At 42.8% G+C, this 12,792-nt stretch overlaps 1 protein-coding gene across 1 annotated transcript in view; it reads left to right on the top strand.

Annotated features, from left to right (window-relative positions):
- The window catches only part of LOC145400203 (uncharacterized), a 115,674-nt gene that overhangs the window by 90,943 nt on the left and 11,939 nt on the right, over window positions 1-12,792 (top strand). The gene's annotated exons all lie outside the window — the stretch shown is intronic.

Below are 12,792 nucleotides of genomic sequence, written 5' to 3'. Positions count from 1 at the left end.
TCTGAACGTAAAACTGGTGGATTGCAGGCTAAACTTGCCGTGCTACAGTCCACCATCATCCTCTCGCATGATAAGGAAAGGGTACAGGTTTGTATAACCGGGCAACGCAGTCAACCAGTTATATCGGTGCAATCACGTGAAAGTGCTGTCGCTTTACTGAGGAGAATCAGTATTCTTTACCAAGCATCTCTATATTCTTTACTGTATATGCTGAAGAAGCTACTCACCAGATGCCTTTGAACCACATTTACGGTACGCAAGATCCACTACTTGTAGTAATCGAAGTGCAGCTCCTTGAAGTAGTTAGGAAATGAGTGAATAACTATCCACCGCTCTGCGAATGGCAACAGCCAGTGGCAGGAAACTTTTCCACGCTCTGTTATCCCTCTAAGTTACTGCAGATTCAGTTTGGTTTTTCTCCAATTCCTCTCAGCGTTCACAAATACCTTTCAGTTCCTATCATGTTCCCCAGAGCATCAGTGTCCCTTTGATTTCACCATATTTTCTACATGCACTTCCCATCAAGGCCCAGCAGTCCCCATCCGGTAGCTCTCTAGCCGCACACTATGGATTCAGTCTAGCTCCCATCCAGTAACCATATAGGTCCATTCCAGATTCAGTCCTAAGCCTCCAGATAATTAAATAGGTTAATTTCAAGTTCATTCCAGCAGCTTCCACCAGCCTTATAGCCACCCCTTCCTCATTCCAGATTCGGTCCAGCCCCCTTCCATGATCCCACTAGGTCCATTCTAGATTCAGTCCAGCCCCTTCCAGCAGTCCCTTTGCCGCCCTATATCCATTCCAGATTCAGACTAGCTCCCCTCCAATTTCCCTTTGTCATGGCGCGACCCCACAAGAGGGACGTTTTGGCTAAGCACGAGAAATGTCGATGTTTGGTTAGGCTCGATTGTAATTCCCTGGATTTTGTCGTTAATTTGTTTTTTTCTTTGTCTTATTATTGTTATTATTATTATTATTATTATTATTATCATTATTATTATTATATTATTATTATTATTATTATTATTATTATTATTATTATTATTATTATTATTATTATTATTATTATTATTATTATCATCATGATCATCATCATCATCATTATTATTATTGTTATACCCCTGTCCCTCTGTCTTTCATGTTCGTTTGGGTCATTCTCTCTCTCTCTCTCTCTCTCTCGCGTCCTGGTAAAATAAGCTCGTCAGGTGAAAACAGTGGCGGTCTCAAGTTTTCCAATTTACTCCAGCTTGACGTTCTCCCGAGTTGGCGATTACTCGGCGTAAAATATTTCCTACATGAATCCATTGATGTATTTATATATTTTATTTTTAGTCACATCCAGACGGTTTTATGCATTTAGGAAAGGCCTCTCGTACTGAAGGGGTTAGCGAAGTCGATATGAAAATCCTGTAGTTTGAAAGTCATAAACAGAATAAGGTATTTTAGTGACAGCAAGAATAGCAAAAAAAAGTAATCGTAGTGAAGTGGTTAAATACAGGCAGTTCTCGTTATAAGTTAATGGAAGATTTAAAAAACTATAGTAGGTTTGTTTTCATCTGACAGAACTGGTCCACTCCCACAACTCAAATACTAAGCATGAAAATCGACGTGCGTTAGTTATGAGGTAGAAATGAGCCTCCTTGTTTACAATAGTTCTTTCACTGTACCCTGGCTCAGATTGTCTTCCTTTTGCAGCTTATTTCCCCTGACTTAGTGGCAGAAAAGAACGATATGGTGGTTCTACATCCTCTCCATGGCGCTTCATCGTGACTAGCATCATATTTTAGTGTTAGTCTATTGTTAAAACTTAGCTTTCAATATTAAGTGATGTCAGTTTTACCCTAAGTTAGAGTACAAAGAGTAAAGTCAAATATTCCCTCCAGTCTGACTACCCTCGGCCATCAAATACTCTGAAAGGGGGATGTGAATCTTTGCCGAGAGAGAAACAAACGCACATTATCATCTTTCTTTCATACGGCTGATTCTGCAAACTGTGTAAAACTCGTAACTCAGCTTTATAGGCAGCAGTAGAACTTTATTAGTCAAGTTTTCTGGTGTTTGCTGTGGAGTTCATGGCAAAAATGAACATTAGAAAGGAGGCTTTATAACGTGAACTTACTGTAGTGTGTTGCCTTGTGATGTGTTAGCGAAGTTTGTGTTATTAGTGTGTTTCAGTGTGTGTGTGTGTGTGTGTGTGTGTGTGTGTGTGTGTAAGGCTGAAAACTAAAATGAAAGAGTACTTATGCTGGTCTGTAAGCTTCTAAGTGTGATGTCAGTATGTATATGTGCTTTAATAACTGTCAGTAGGCTACGTGTTGGTGTAGTGTGTAAATGTGGGTTTGTAAAATTGACTGTGTAAGCTTGTTGGAATGTGTATATAGGTGGATGTAGGTGTGCAAATGACAGTGTGTTCCTGCTATGTATAACTGTGCGTGTTAAATTCCAAATGTGTTTATGTAAGAATGTAAATGTATGTGTGTGTGTGTGTAAGATTGTAAATGTGTTAGCGTGTAGCTAGCTCGCGTCCCTAACTCACGTCGCCAGTCTTAAAGTGATGGTGCTGCTTTGCTCTCTCTCTCTCTCTCTCTCTCTCTCTCTCTCTCTCTCTCTCTCTCTCTCACACACACACACACACACACACACACACACACACACACACACACACACGTTCCTTCAGTTTCCAGTGCATACAGTATTCCATCTCTCCTCTCCCATTCTTCGTCTGTTTTTACCCCTCCCTCAATCTCATGCACTGTCTCCTTTTCTCCTCTTTCCTTTCCTCTCTCCTCTCTCTCTTTCTCCTCTCTCTCTCTCTCTCCCTCACTCCCTCTCCCCTCCCCCTCCCTCAATCACTGTCACTCCCTTAACAAATCACTGTCCCTTTCTGGCTCACTCTCTCCCTCTCTCTATTGTCTTTTCCATTTTCACTCTCTTTTTTTCTTGGCATGCCATCTGTCTCTTGTTTTTCTGTGTCCATACCATTCACCCTCTCTCTCTCTCTCTCTCTCTCTCTCTCTCTCTCTCTCTCTCTCTCTCTCTCTCTCTCTCACACACACACACACACACACACACACACACACACACACGAAAAAAATCCTCCTCTCCCTCCCGCCCCATTTTCTTTTCTGTTCCCCTCACCCCCTTCCCTCTACCTTCCTCTCTCCCCTTTCCTCTACTTTCCTACCCCTCAGCCTTTCTTTCCCTTGCGCTCTCTCTCCCTCCCCTCGTCTCTTTCTCTGACGGGTGTCCTTTGATTCTCCTCCTCCTCCTCCTTATCATCATCATCATCATCATCATCATTTTTTTTCTTTTTTTCCTTCCTTCTCCTCTTATCATCCCTTCCTCTTCCCTCTTTCCTCTTCCTTTTTTTTTTTCTATTTCTCTCTCTGTCTCAGTATTCCTGTCTCTATTACTTTCTCCTTACTTTATTCTCAGTCTTTTTTATTCCTTTCCCTTTTATTCTCATCCGTCTCTCTTCTAACTCCTCGCTTCACCTTCCTCTCTTTCTCTTTTTTTCCATATCAGTTCACCTCTTCATTCGTCTCGCGTTAATTTTCCGTTTCCTCTCTCTCTCTCTCTCTCTCTCTCTCTCTCTCTCTCTCTCTCTCTCTCTCTCTCTCTCTCTCTCCACGCTTCCATTCATTTCCTTCTTCCTCCTTATTTTTCCTTCCCCTCGCACTGTATACCTTTTCCCCCAATCCTTCCTCTTTCTCCTCCTCCTCCTCCTCCTCCTCCTCCTTTACTATTTTTTTTCTCTCCTCCTTTTTCCCTCCCCCTTCTCTCCTCCATCACCCTTTAAACCATAAAAATAGAATCGACTTGTGGCATAATATTACGTAAGGTGAGTTGAAAATAAATATTACGTAAGGTACTTTGAGATTAAGTTGTTCGTCTTCCTAAAGTTGAAAAAAAAAAAAAAGTAGTTTTCCAATTTCCTAGAGTTTGTGTCTTATCTGTCTGTATATCTGTTTTTATCCGTCTACCTGTCTATCCGTCTGTCCATCTATCGCCAGACGCCTTCATCCCGGAGGGGGGTGGTTACAGACAAATCGCCTCCATGTTACCTTATCCCTCTCCATCAGGCATCCCTCCCTCCAGCTCACATCACGTTCACTCATATATCTCCACCCCCTTTCCTCCACCTTATCCTCCGTCTCCCGTGTCTTCCTCTCCTCCCTCAAATACACACACCTAGCCAACTTCCTATAATAGTCTCCTACAGCTGAGAATAGTCAGTCCCAATTTCTCAGCGTTCAGAATAATAATCATAGTTGAAAATAAGGTCACAGAGCTGAGAATACGTAGTCACAGTTAAGAATATAACAGTGATAAAGTTAAGAATAAACTCCCCAGAATAAATCTCCCAACTTCGTAAAATTTAGCATAAATAATCTGTCCTCCGGTTTCCTAGAACTGAGAATAAATATGCCAGTCTCTTCTTCCCAGAAATCTTAAGTGGCCCTACCCCCTTATCTTTTCCTCCCTCCCTACCTCTCTTCATTTTTTTTTTTTAATTATCTTATCTCCCCTCCTTCCTTCCTCTTCTTTCTTTTTTCTTTTCTCCCGACAGCATCCCATCTCCGCCCCTCCCTTGTCCGCGCACGCACGCACACACACACACACACACACACACACACACACACACACACACACACACACACACACACACACACACACACACACACACACACATTCTGTGTGTGTGTGTGTGTGTGTGTGTGTGTGTGTGTGTGTGTGTGTGTGCCACCATTAGACCATTCTTCCATCCAACTAATCAACCACCAAGAAAGTCATCCATCATTCCATCCTCTGTCAATCCATCCACTGTCCATCCATTCATCCATCCATCCTCATCCTCTGTCCATCCACTGTCCATCCATTCATCCATCCATCCTCTGTCAAACCATCTACTTCCCATCCATTCATCCATCCATCCTCATTCATTCACTGCACCAAAATCATCCTTAGTTCATTCATTTGATCATCCATCCAGCTGGTCAAATCCCCACCAGATCTTACTTTCATCCATTCATCATCTCTGTAGACACCCATTACCTCAGCAGTCCGTTCATTCATTCATTTATTCATCCATCCATACACTCAGCCATTCTATCAGTCGTTAATGCTACCAAGTGTTCATTGAATTATTCACACCTACAGTCATTCATTCATTCAGTCATTCATGCATCAACACTGTTAGCCATCTATCCATTCAATTATTCATCCACCGTCTCATTTATCCATTCGTCATTGATTCATTGGTTCATTCATACACTGTCTCGTTTTTCCATTCAAGTCATTCATTCATTCATTCAGTCAGTCAGTCATGCGTCAGGTTGTTTAGCCTTCCATTCATTCATTATTCTTTGATCCATCTATTCATCAGTTCATTCATTCATTCTCTTTCTTCATCCGTTCATCCACCCAGCCACTCTGACATCCATTTCATTCATTCATTCATTTCTTCTTCATCCACCTTCCCATTCATTCCACGAGTCATTCAACCACCTATTCATTTATTCATTCATTCAATCATTTATTCAGTCAGTCAGTCAGTCAGTCAGTCAGTCAGTCAGTCAGTCAGCCACTTTCTCTTTCTACATCCTCCCATCCATTTACCCATTCATCCAGCCTCTCAGCCACCTCACCTGTGCTACCCTACCTATACCTGACCCCTTATTGATTTTGCTACCTCTTACCATCCCCGTCCCCCCCCCTCTCCTCCATCTCTCCCCTCCTCTTCATCTCTCTCCCCTGTTCGTCATCCCTCCCCCCTCTCATTCGACCATCCTTCTCCCCTTCCCTCCCGTTTTCTTCCATCCTTTTCTAGTCTTTCTTTTTTTCACTTTTCCCTCTCTTCCCCTCCCCCCTTCCTCCATCATTCTCCATTCTCTGCGTTTCTTCTTTCATTCCTTTCTCCCACTCATCTCCCCTCCCTCCTCTCTCCTTCTCTTCCATCCTTTTCCCGTCATCGCCCATCCTTCTCCCCTGTCCTCGCATCTCTTCCCTCCTCCCCTCTCTCAGTTCTTTCTTTTAATCATCTCATCTCCAACATCCCTCTCTCTTCTCGTTCTCCCTTGTTTTGCCATCCTGCTCTTTTTTTCTACTCCCCTCTCTTTCCATTCCTCTCTCATGCCATCCCTCTCTCTTTCCTGTCCCCTTCTCTCGACATTCCTCCCTCTATCCTCTCTCCCTCTCTCGCCATCCCTTTCTCTTTCCTCTCCTCTCTCACCATTCCCTTTCTTCCCTTCTTCCATCTCTCACCATCCCTCTGTCTTTCCTTTTTCCCTCCTTTCCACTCCTCTCTCTCGAGCACCCCTCTCTCTTCCATTCTCCCGTCCTTCCCCCTTTTATTTTCCGTTCCCCTCTTCTCTCCTCTTCCATCCTTTCTCCCACCCCCTTCACCATCCGCCTCTTCTTTCCTTTCTTCTCCCCAGTCCCTTTCCCTCTCTTCCATCTGTCTCCTCCCTCCAGTCTTTCTCCTACCTCCCATTTATCCCTGTCTCTTCTTTCTTCATCTGTCTATTATTCTTCTCTTGACCTCTTTTCTCTCTTCCCTTTTTCCTGTTTCCTACATTTGTTCCTGTCTTCCCCCACCCCCTGCCGTTATGTCTCTGCCCACCTTTACACACACACACACACACACACACACACACACACACACACACACACACACACACACACACACACACATTCTCTCTCTCTCTCTCTCTCTCTCTCCCTTCCCCTTTTTTACTTTTCCTTTCTCTATCAGTCCTTTCTTCCTCCCTTATCTTCTCTCAGCTTCTCCTCATTCTGTCTCTTTTTCTCCCTTTCCCTTCACCTCATGCAATTTCCCGGCCTCGCTCTCTCCATCCCTACCTTGATCCCTCCTTCTTCATCCTTCAATCCTCTCTGTATCCTCTCATTTTCCCACCCTCATTTTCCTCCTTCAATTACTGTCGTCATCTACAAATTCGTATGCAATCTTTTCGTCTCCCCACCATATCTTCTTTGCTCCCTTTTTACTCTTTTTAATTTTTTTGTTCTTTTCATCTTATTCCCACCTTCCTTTCCTACTTTCCTCTTTTCTCCACTCGTCTCGTCTCTTCTCTCTTTTCGTCTCCTGTCTCTTTATTATACTCCTCCATCCCTTGCATCTCACTTTACTCTCCTTTCCCCCTCCTCCTTCTGTCTTCTGCATGTCTAACAAGCTACGCCACACTTCATTCTCTATCCCTTCTCTCCCTGCCTTCTTCTTTCTTCTTTCTTTTCCTCCTGTCTCCATTTTCGCTCCTTTCTCCCCCCAACTTTTCTATTTCCCCCACCTCCCTCCTTTCTTCCTTCCTTCCTTCTCTCTTCTTATTCCTTTGTTTCTTCGTTTAACTCATGTCCTTTACCATTTCTCTTCCCTTCATTCATCCCTTCTCCTTCTTCCTCTTTCCCTCATTTACTTTCCATTCTTCCCTCCTTTTCTCTTCATTCTTCTACCATTTCCAATTTGACTTCCATTTTTCCTTCCATCTTCAATTTTGCCTTCAGGCATTTATACCCTTCCTTCTCTTCGTCGTCGTATTTTCATGAAGGGGAGACAAACACAGAATCCGAAATATAACTACAGTAGTTACCTCTTCTTACTGTGCACAAATGCAAGATCTGAAGACAAAGGTATCGAAGAACGCTTGTGTAAATTTTACGTGTGTCTCAATAACTGGCTAACTGTATGTACCCATATTCCTTTCAGATCATAGGAGGGACCACAGCTCTTTATCTAGAAAGTTACAGTTTTAACCCTTTTTTTATTTATTTATTTTTTTTTAACTCTAAAACTTGTTGCAGAGAAAAAACTGAGCAGATTTGAATTCGGTACTTTCCGCTAGGCTAAATGGCAAAATATTAAGCCAGAATTATTCAGTAAACATTTTTATTACATTTTCTACCAAATAGCTGTATCTCACTTAGTTTCTGAGATATTTCAATTTCAAATATGCAATTTTTATACAAAAAATGATTTTATCACCTTCTAGAATAGATCAAGGTCATTTATATTCGGTACAAGGACTTGGGTTACCCTAGGATTGTTTCATGTATAATATCATCAAGATCGAAGGAAAAAATGTGCAGAGAAGAAGAATACTGACGAAAACAAGAAGCTTCTCCATTTATCCGGCGAAGATTAACAACAAAAGTATGGAAGCTTGAAAGAAGAATGAAATATATGGGAAGAAGGAAAGGACAGTGAAAGAATGATAAAGGAGTGAATAAAGGAAAGAAAGGAGAGAAGATGGAAGAATGATGTAGAAGAAAATAAAGAAGGAAGAGGTACAGGAAAAAAGGAAGGAAAACTGAAGAAGGAGGAAAGAATGGAAGAAAGGTTGAAGTATGAGGGAGGAAGCAAGGAAGGGAAGGAAAGAAATTTGAGGAATAAGGAAGGAAGGAATGGCGAGATCAGAGGTTGCAGAATGTGGTAGGGATAAAGAAGGAAGGAAGGAATGGCGAGATCAGAGGTTGCAGAATGTGGTAGGAATAAAGAAGGAAGGAAGGAAGACGAGATAGGAAGGAGAGAGAGAGAAGAAGAGGAGGGGAGGGAGATATAAAGAACGAAGGTACTGAAAGAAGGGAGAAGAAATCGGGAGAGAAAGAAGAAGAAAACAGACGAAGGGAGAAGAAAGAGTAATGCAGGAAGAAGAGACAGAAGGAGAATTGGGGTAACAAAGAGGGAAGGGAGAAGGGACAGGGACAAGGAAGGAATGAAGAAACAGAGAAAGAATGAAGGAAAGAAGGAAGGAGAGAGTAATATAGGGAGAAGGAAGGGAAAAATGAAACGTAGAGGGAAAAAAGGAAAGGGAAAAAACGAAAAGGAAGGGAAAGAGGAAGGGATGAAGAAAGAAGGGAAGGCGAAATTGAGGGAGAATGAAGGAAGGAAGGAAGGAGAAATAAATGGAAGAAGAAGGAAAGCTTAAAGGAGAAATAGAGGAAGAAAGAAGGAAGGAGGAAAGACGAAATAGAGGGAGAAAGTAAGAAGGAGGGTAGGAGAAACAGAGCAAGAAAGAAGGAAGGAGGGAAGGAGAAATAGGGCGAGAAGGAAGGAGGGAAGGAGAAATAGAGGGAGAAGGAAGGAAAGAAGGAAGGACACACTGAGGGAGTAAGAGGTCCCATACCGTTGCCTGGTCGTGTGTATAGCTGATCCCGTGGTAACACCCTGGGGGCAGATTTCTCCCGTGGACAGGAAAAGAGAGAGAGAGAGAGAGAATGGGCAGGAAGATGAGAAATAAAAAAAATTAGCTAGCAAGAGGAGAACAAACAGCAAGATAGACGAATGCGTATCGCCCACCATCACTGAAAAACTAGATCGGTAATCCACAGTGAATCCGAGGCATATCGTTGCAGCTTCGCCAAAATCTACTATTTCAAAACACACACACACACACACACACACACACACACACACACACACACACACACACACACACACACACACACACACACACACACACACACAGACGGAAGCAATTACATGATATAATCGAAAAAGGAGTCTTGGGATTTCACCCACGGCGTTTCACTGTTTGCATTCCTGTTTAAAAGAGAGAAAAATTTAATCCTCTGACAATCGGAGGCATATCATCGCAGCTTTGCCAGAATTATTAACCACCAAGCCATGTATCCCGGAATACTGCCCATAAGGTTTGGACAGAATTTTCCTACTTGATTTTGAGATGTTTGTACGAGCAAGTGAGCGCAACGAGCGAAGCGAGCAAGCGTAGCGAAGTGATGTTTACGTTCTGCTGAGAAATGAGCGGCCCAACACGATCCAGCCCGGCCCTACCGCGATGGTTTTCGGAGGTCAATAACTTTTCTACTATGTGAGATAGAGAAGAGATTCCTTCAACAGGTAGTAGATATAATAGATTTTGTTTTTAGCTATATACTTACTCATAAGACTAGAGAAACCCCATGGAATCCCATCTTTCCAAGGGAATTTACCGAGCGCTTCATTTGACAAGCTGCACTATGTAATTGATTAAAAAAAAAAAAAAATTAGCACAATATTCTTCTGTTATTGTTCAGCTACCTCACCAGAAGTGTTGAAAGTTTACACCAGGATGAAATTATGATGATAGGCGTATGTACAAACACTCGCTCGCTCGTCACGCGCCCACAAAGCACACTTTACTGGTAGTAACAGCCAGACACACACAGACGCAGGGGATTACATTATTGCCTCTCTAGGCGAGTGATAATAAGGAGAAAAAGATCTTTTAGATTAAATGGGAATAGAGAGGACTGAGGACTATCAGATTTAAATGAAGCAAGGATAGAGAAGTCGAGAGAGAAATGGGGAAAAACGTGTAAACAAACTGCAGAGAGAGAGAGAGAGAGAGAGAGAGAGAGAGAGAAAGCTTAAAGAAAGAGTAGGTGACCGTGTAAACGATGTATAGAGGGGGAAATGCACAGGAGACAGAAAGACTGCGTTTAAATGAAGCATATACTGATAGAATATGAAGCGCTTAAGTGTGAAAGTTTATGTTTTATGAGGTGGAGTCAGAATTATGGGGGCATGAATGGTGAGTGAAAGTGTGAACCATTAAGTAGACAGACTTTTGATAGTTCTCCCTCTGTCGTTTATATATATATATATATATATATATATATATATATATATATATATATATATATATATATATATATATATATATATATATATATATATATATATATATATATATATATAAACCTCGTCCCATCCTTAGGTGGAAAAAGAGGTCGGAATGGTGATGATGATGATGATGATGATGATGATGGTGGTGGTGATGATGATGATAGAGAAGTACTAATCACTGACTGCAGGGTTTATGATTGCATTTTGTGTTTGTGATAGAGAAGTACTAATCACTGACTGCAGGGTTTATGATTGCATTTTGTGTTTATATTGTGTGGGATCCTTTGACATTCAAGCACTCACTTGGCACTGGTAAGCCACATGTTAAACCAGGGTCTTACAGAGGTCAAAGGTCACGCATTCAGGAACCCTATCATCTCCTACCCACTTCCTTCTCCTCCTATCCCCTTTGGAGAGAGAGAGAGAGAGAGAGAGAGAGAGAGAGAGAGTTATTCGTCAACGTCAGTGTTAAAGGAAAAGAGAAAGAACAGAAGCGAAGGATGAAAGGAAGGCAAAACACAGGCAGACAGACAGAGAAATGAGGAGAGAATAACTTCGTCAGCTGAACCGTTTCGTCTGATGGCAAAAAGTAAAGTAGAAAAATCGTCATCGAAGTGAAGGAAATAAAGAGGGTTTTGCAATTCTGTTAGTCAGGGGTCCATCCAGGGCTGAATAAAATCGTCGGGAGGTGTTAAGAAGAAAAATATGTATAGCTGTCTTCATACTAAAGTACTAAATTAAATCGTCTGGCAGTATCAAATAAAATAAACATCCTGGTGAGAAGTAAAGTAGTTAAAATTGGTCAGTGAAATTATTCATAGGTGAAAGGATCAGCCTCTTATGTTCGAGGAGTGTTTCTTAAGGTGCTTAAAATCGTCTGGGGACAGCAAGTAGGAAATAAAGGTGTCATCCTCCTTCAGCGGTAATGGAGATGACCTTCAGCCTTGTCAGTATTTGGGAACTCTAGCCCGTTGAATAAAATCACCTGGCTGTAAAAAAGACGATTTTAAAACGTCATGGTGGTGCAGGGGTTAAGCCAGTGGTTTCCAACCTTTTCTAATTCACGCCCCCACCCCCCCCTCACTGAATGACACGTTCCCTGCGCCTCTGTTCCTCAAATACTGTATTTTACTGGCATTGTTGGCACATGTCAATAAATATCATAGATTCTTAATCTTTGAAATTGTTTATATATTCAGATAACAAGTTTTCTTATTCATATTTGAAATATTTTCTCCATATGTAGAAATGACTGAATTCCATCATAATTCATAGTTTTCAACTATAATTACCCTCCTTATTAAACCTTCGCGCCCCCCCCTAGGCAGCCCTTCGTGCCCCCCCAGGGGGGCGCGCCCCACAGGTTGGAAGCCACTGGGTAAAGCAAAGTATGATTTCCTAGCTGTGTTGAGGTAGGCCATGTTAGGTCGATCTCCAGTGGGCTAACACAGGGACCCTCGTCTTTATTGGCCTCATTACCTACCCTGCCCTGAGATTTTACCCCCCACCCCCACCCCCAATACCGGAGACACCCCACTTCCACGAGAGAACTTTCCCCCATGAACTTACCTTTCCCCAGCGCAAAATCCTCCCCCTTCTTCAGAACCCCCCCACCTCTTCTCAGTCCCCCTCCCTCCCCATCTCAACCTCCTCTCCAGCTCACCAACTTCCTTCCCAGCTTACCTCCCCATCTCAATCTCCCCTCCCGCTGTCCGACTCCCTTCCCAGCTCCCCTTCCCATCTCAACCCCCCCCCCCTCCCACACCCTAATTCCTTTTCCAGCTCCCCTCCCCCACCCTAACTCCCTTCCCAGCTCCCCTCCTCCACACCAACCCCCTCTCCCTTCCTTCACCTCAACCCCCCATCCCCCTCCACAACTTTCTGCTCTCTCTCCCCAGCTCCCCTCCCTTTTCCAAGAACCTCCTTTCCTCCCTCCATCCATCCAAACTCCCCTCCCTTTACCCCTCCCTCCCCAGTCTTACCTCCCTCTTTTGAACGTCCCTCCCTCCCTCACCGCACCTCATTAGCGGCCAAATTACACTGTTGCCTCGTGGCTTTGACGAATTGGTCATTAAAACTGATTCCAGGTCGATGAAAGCCCTTAGTTGATTTACAGTATTTAATTTTTTTCATATTTTGCTTTAGAGTGA

The sequence above is a fragment of the Coenobita brevimanus genome, chromosome 51 (genome assembly GCF_032717465.1).
Source record: "Coenobita brevimanus isolate Jiangsu-jjx chromosome 51, ASM3271746v2, whole genome shotgun sequence".
In the NCBI taxonomy this organism is placed as follows: domain Eukaryota; kingdom Metazoa; phylum Arthropoda; class Malacostraca; order Decapoda; family Coenobitidae; genus Coenobita; species Coenobita brevimanus.
This window is presented reverse-complemented; position numbering and strand designations above follow the sequence as displayed.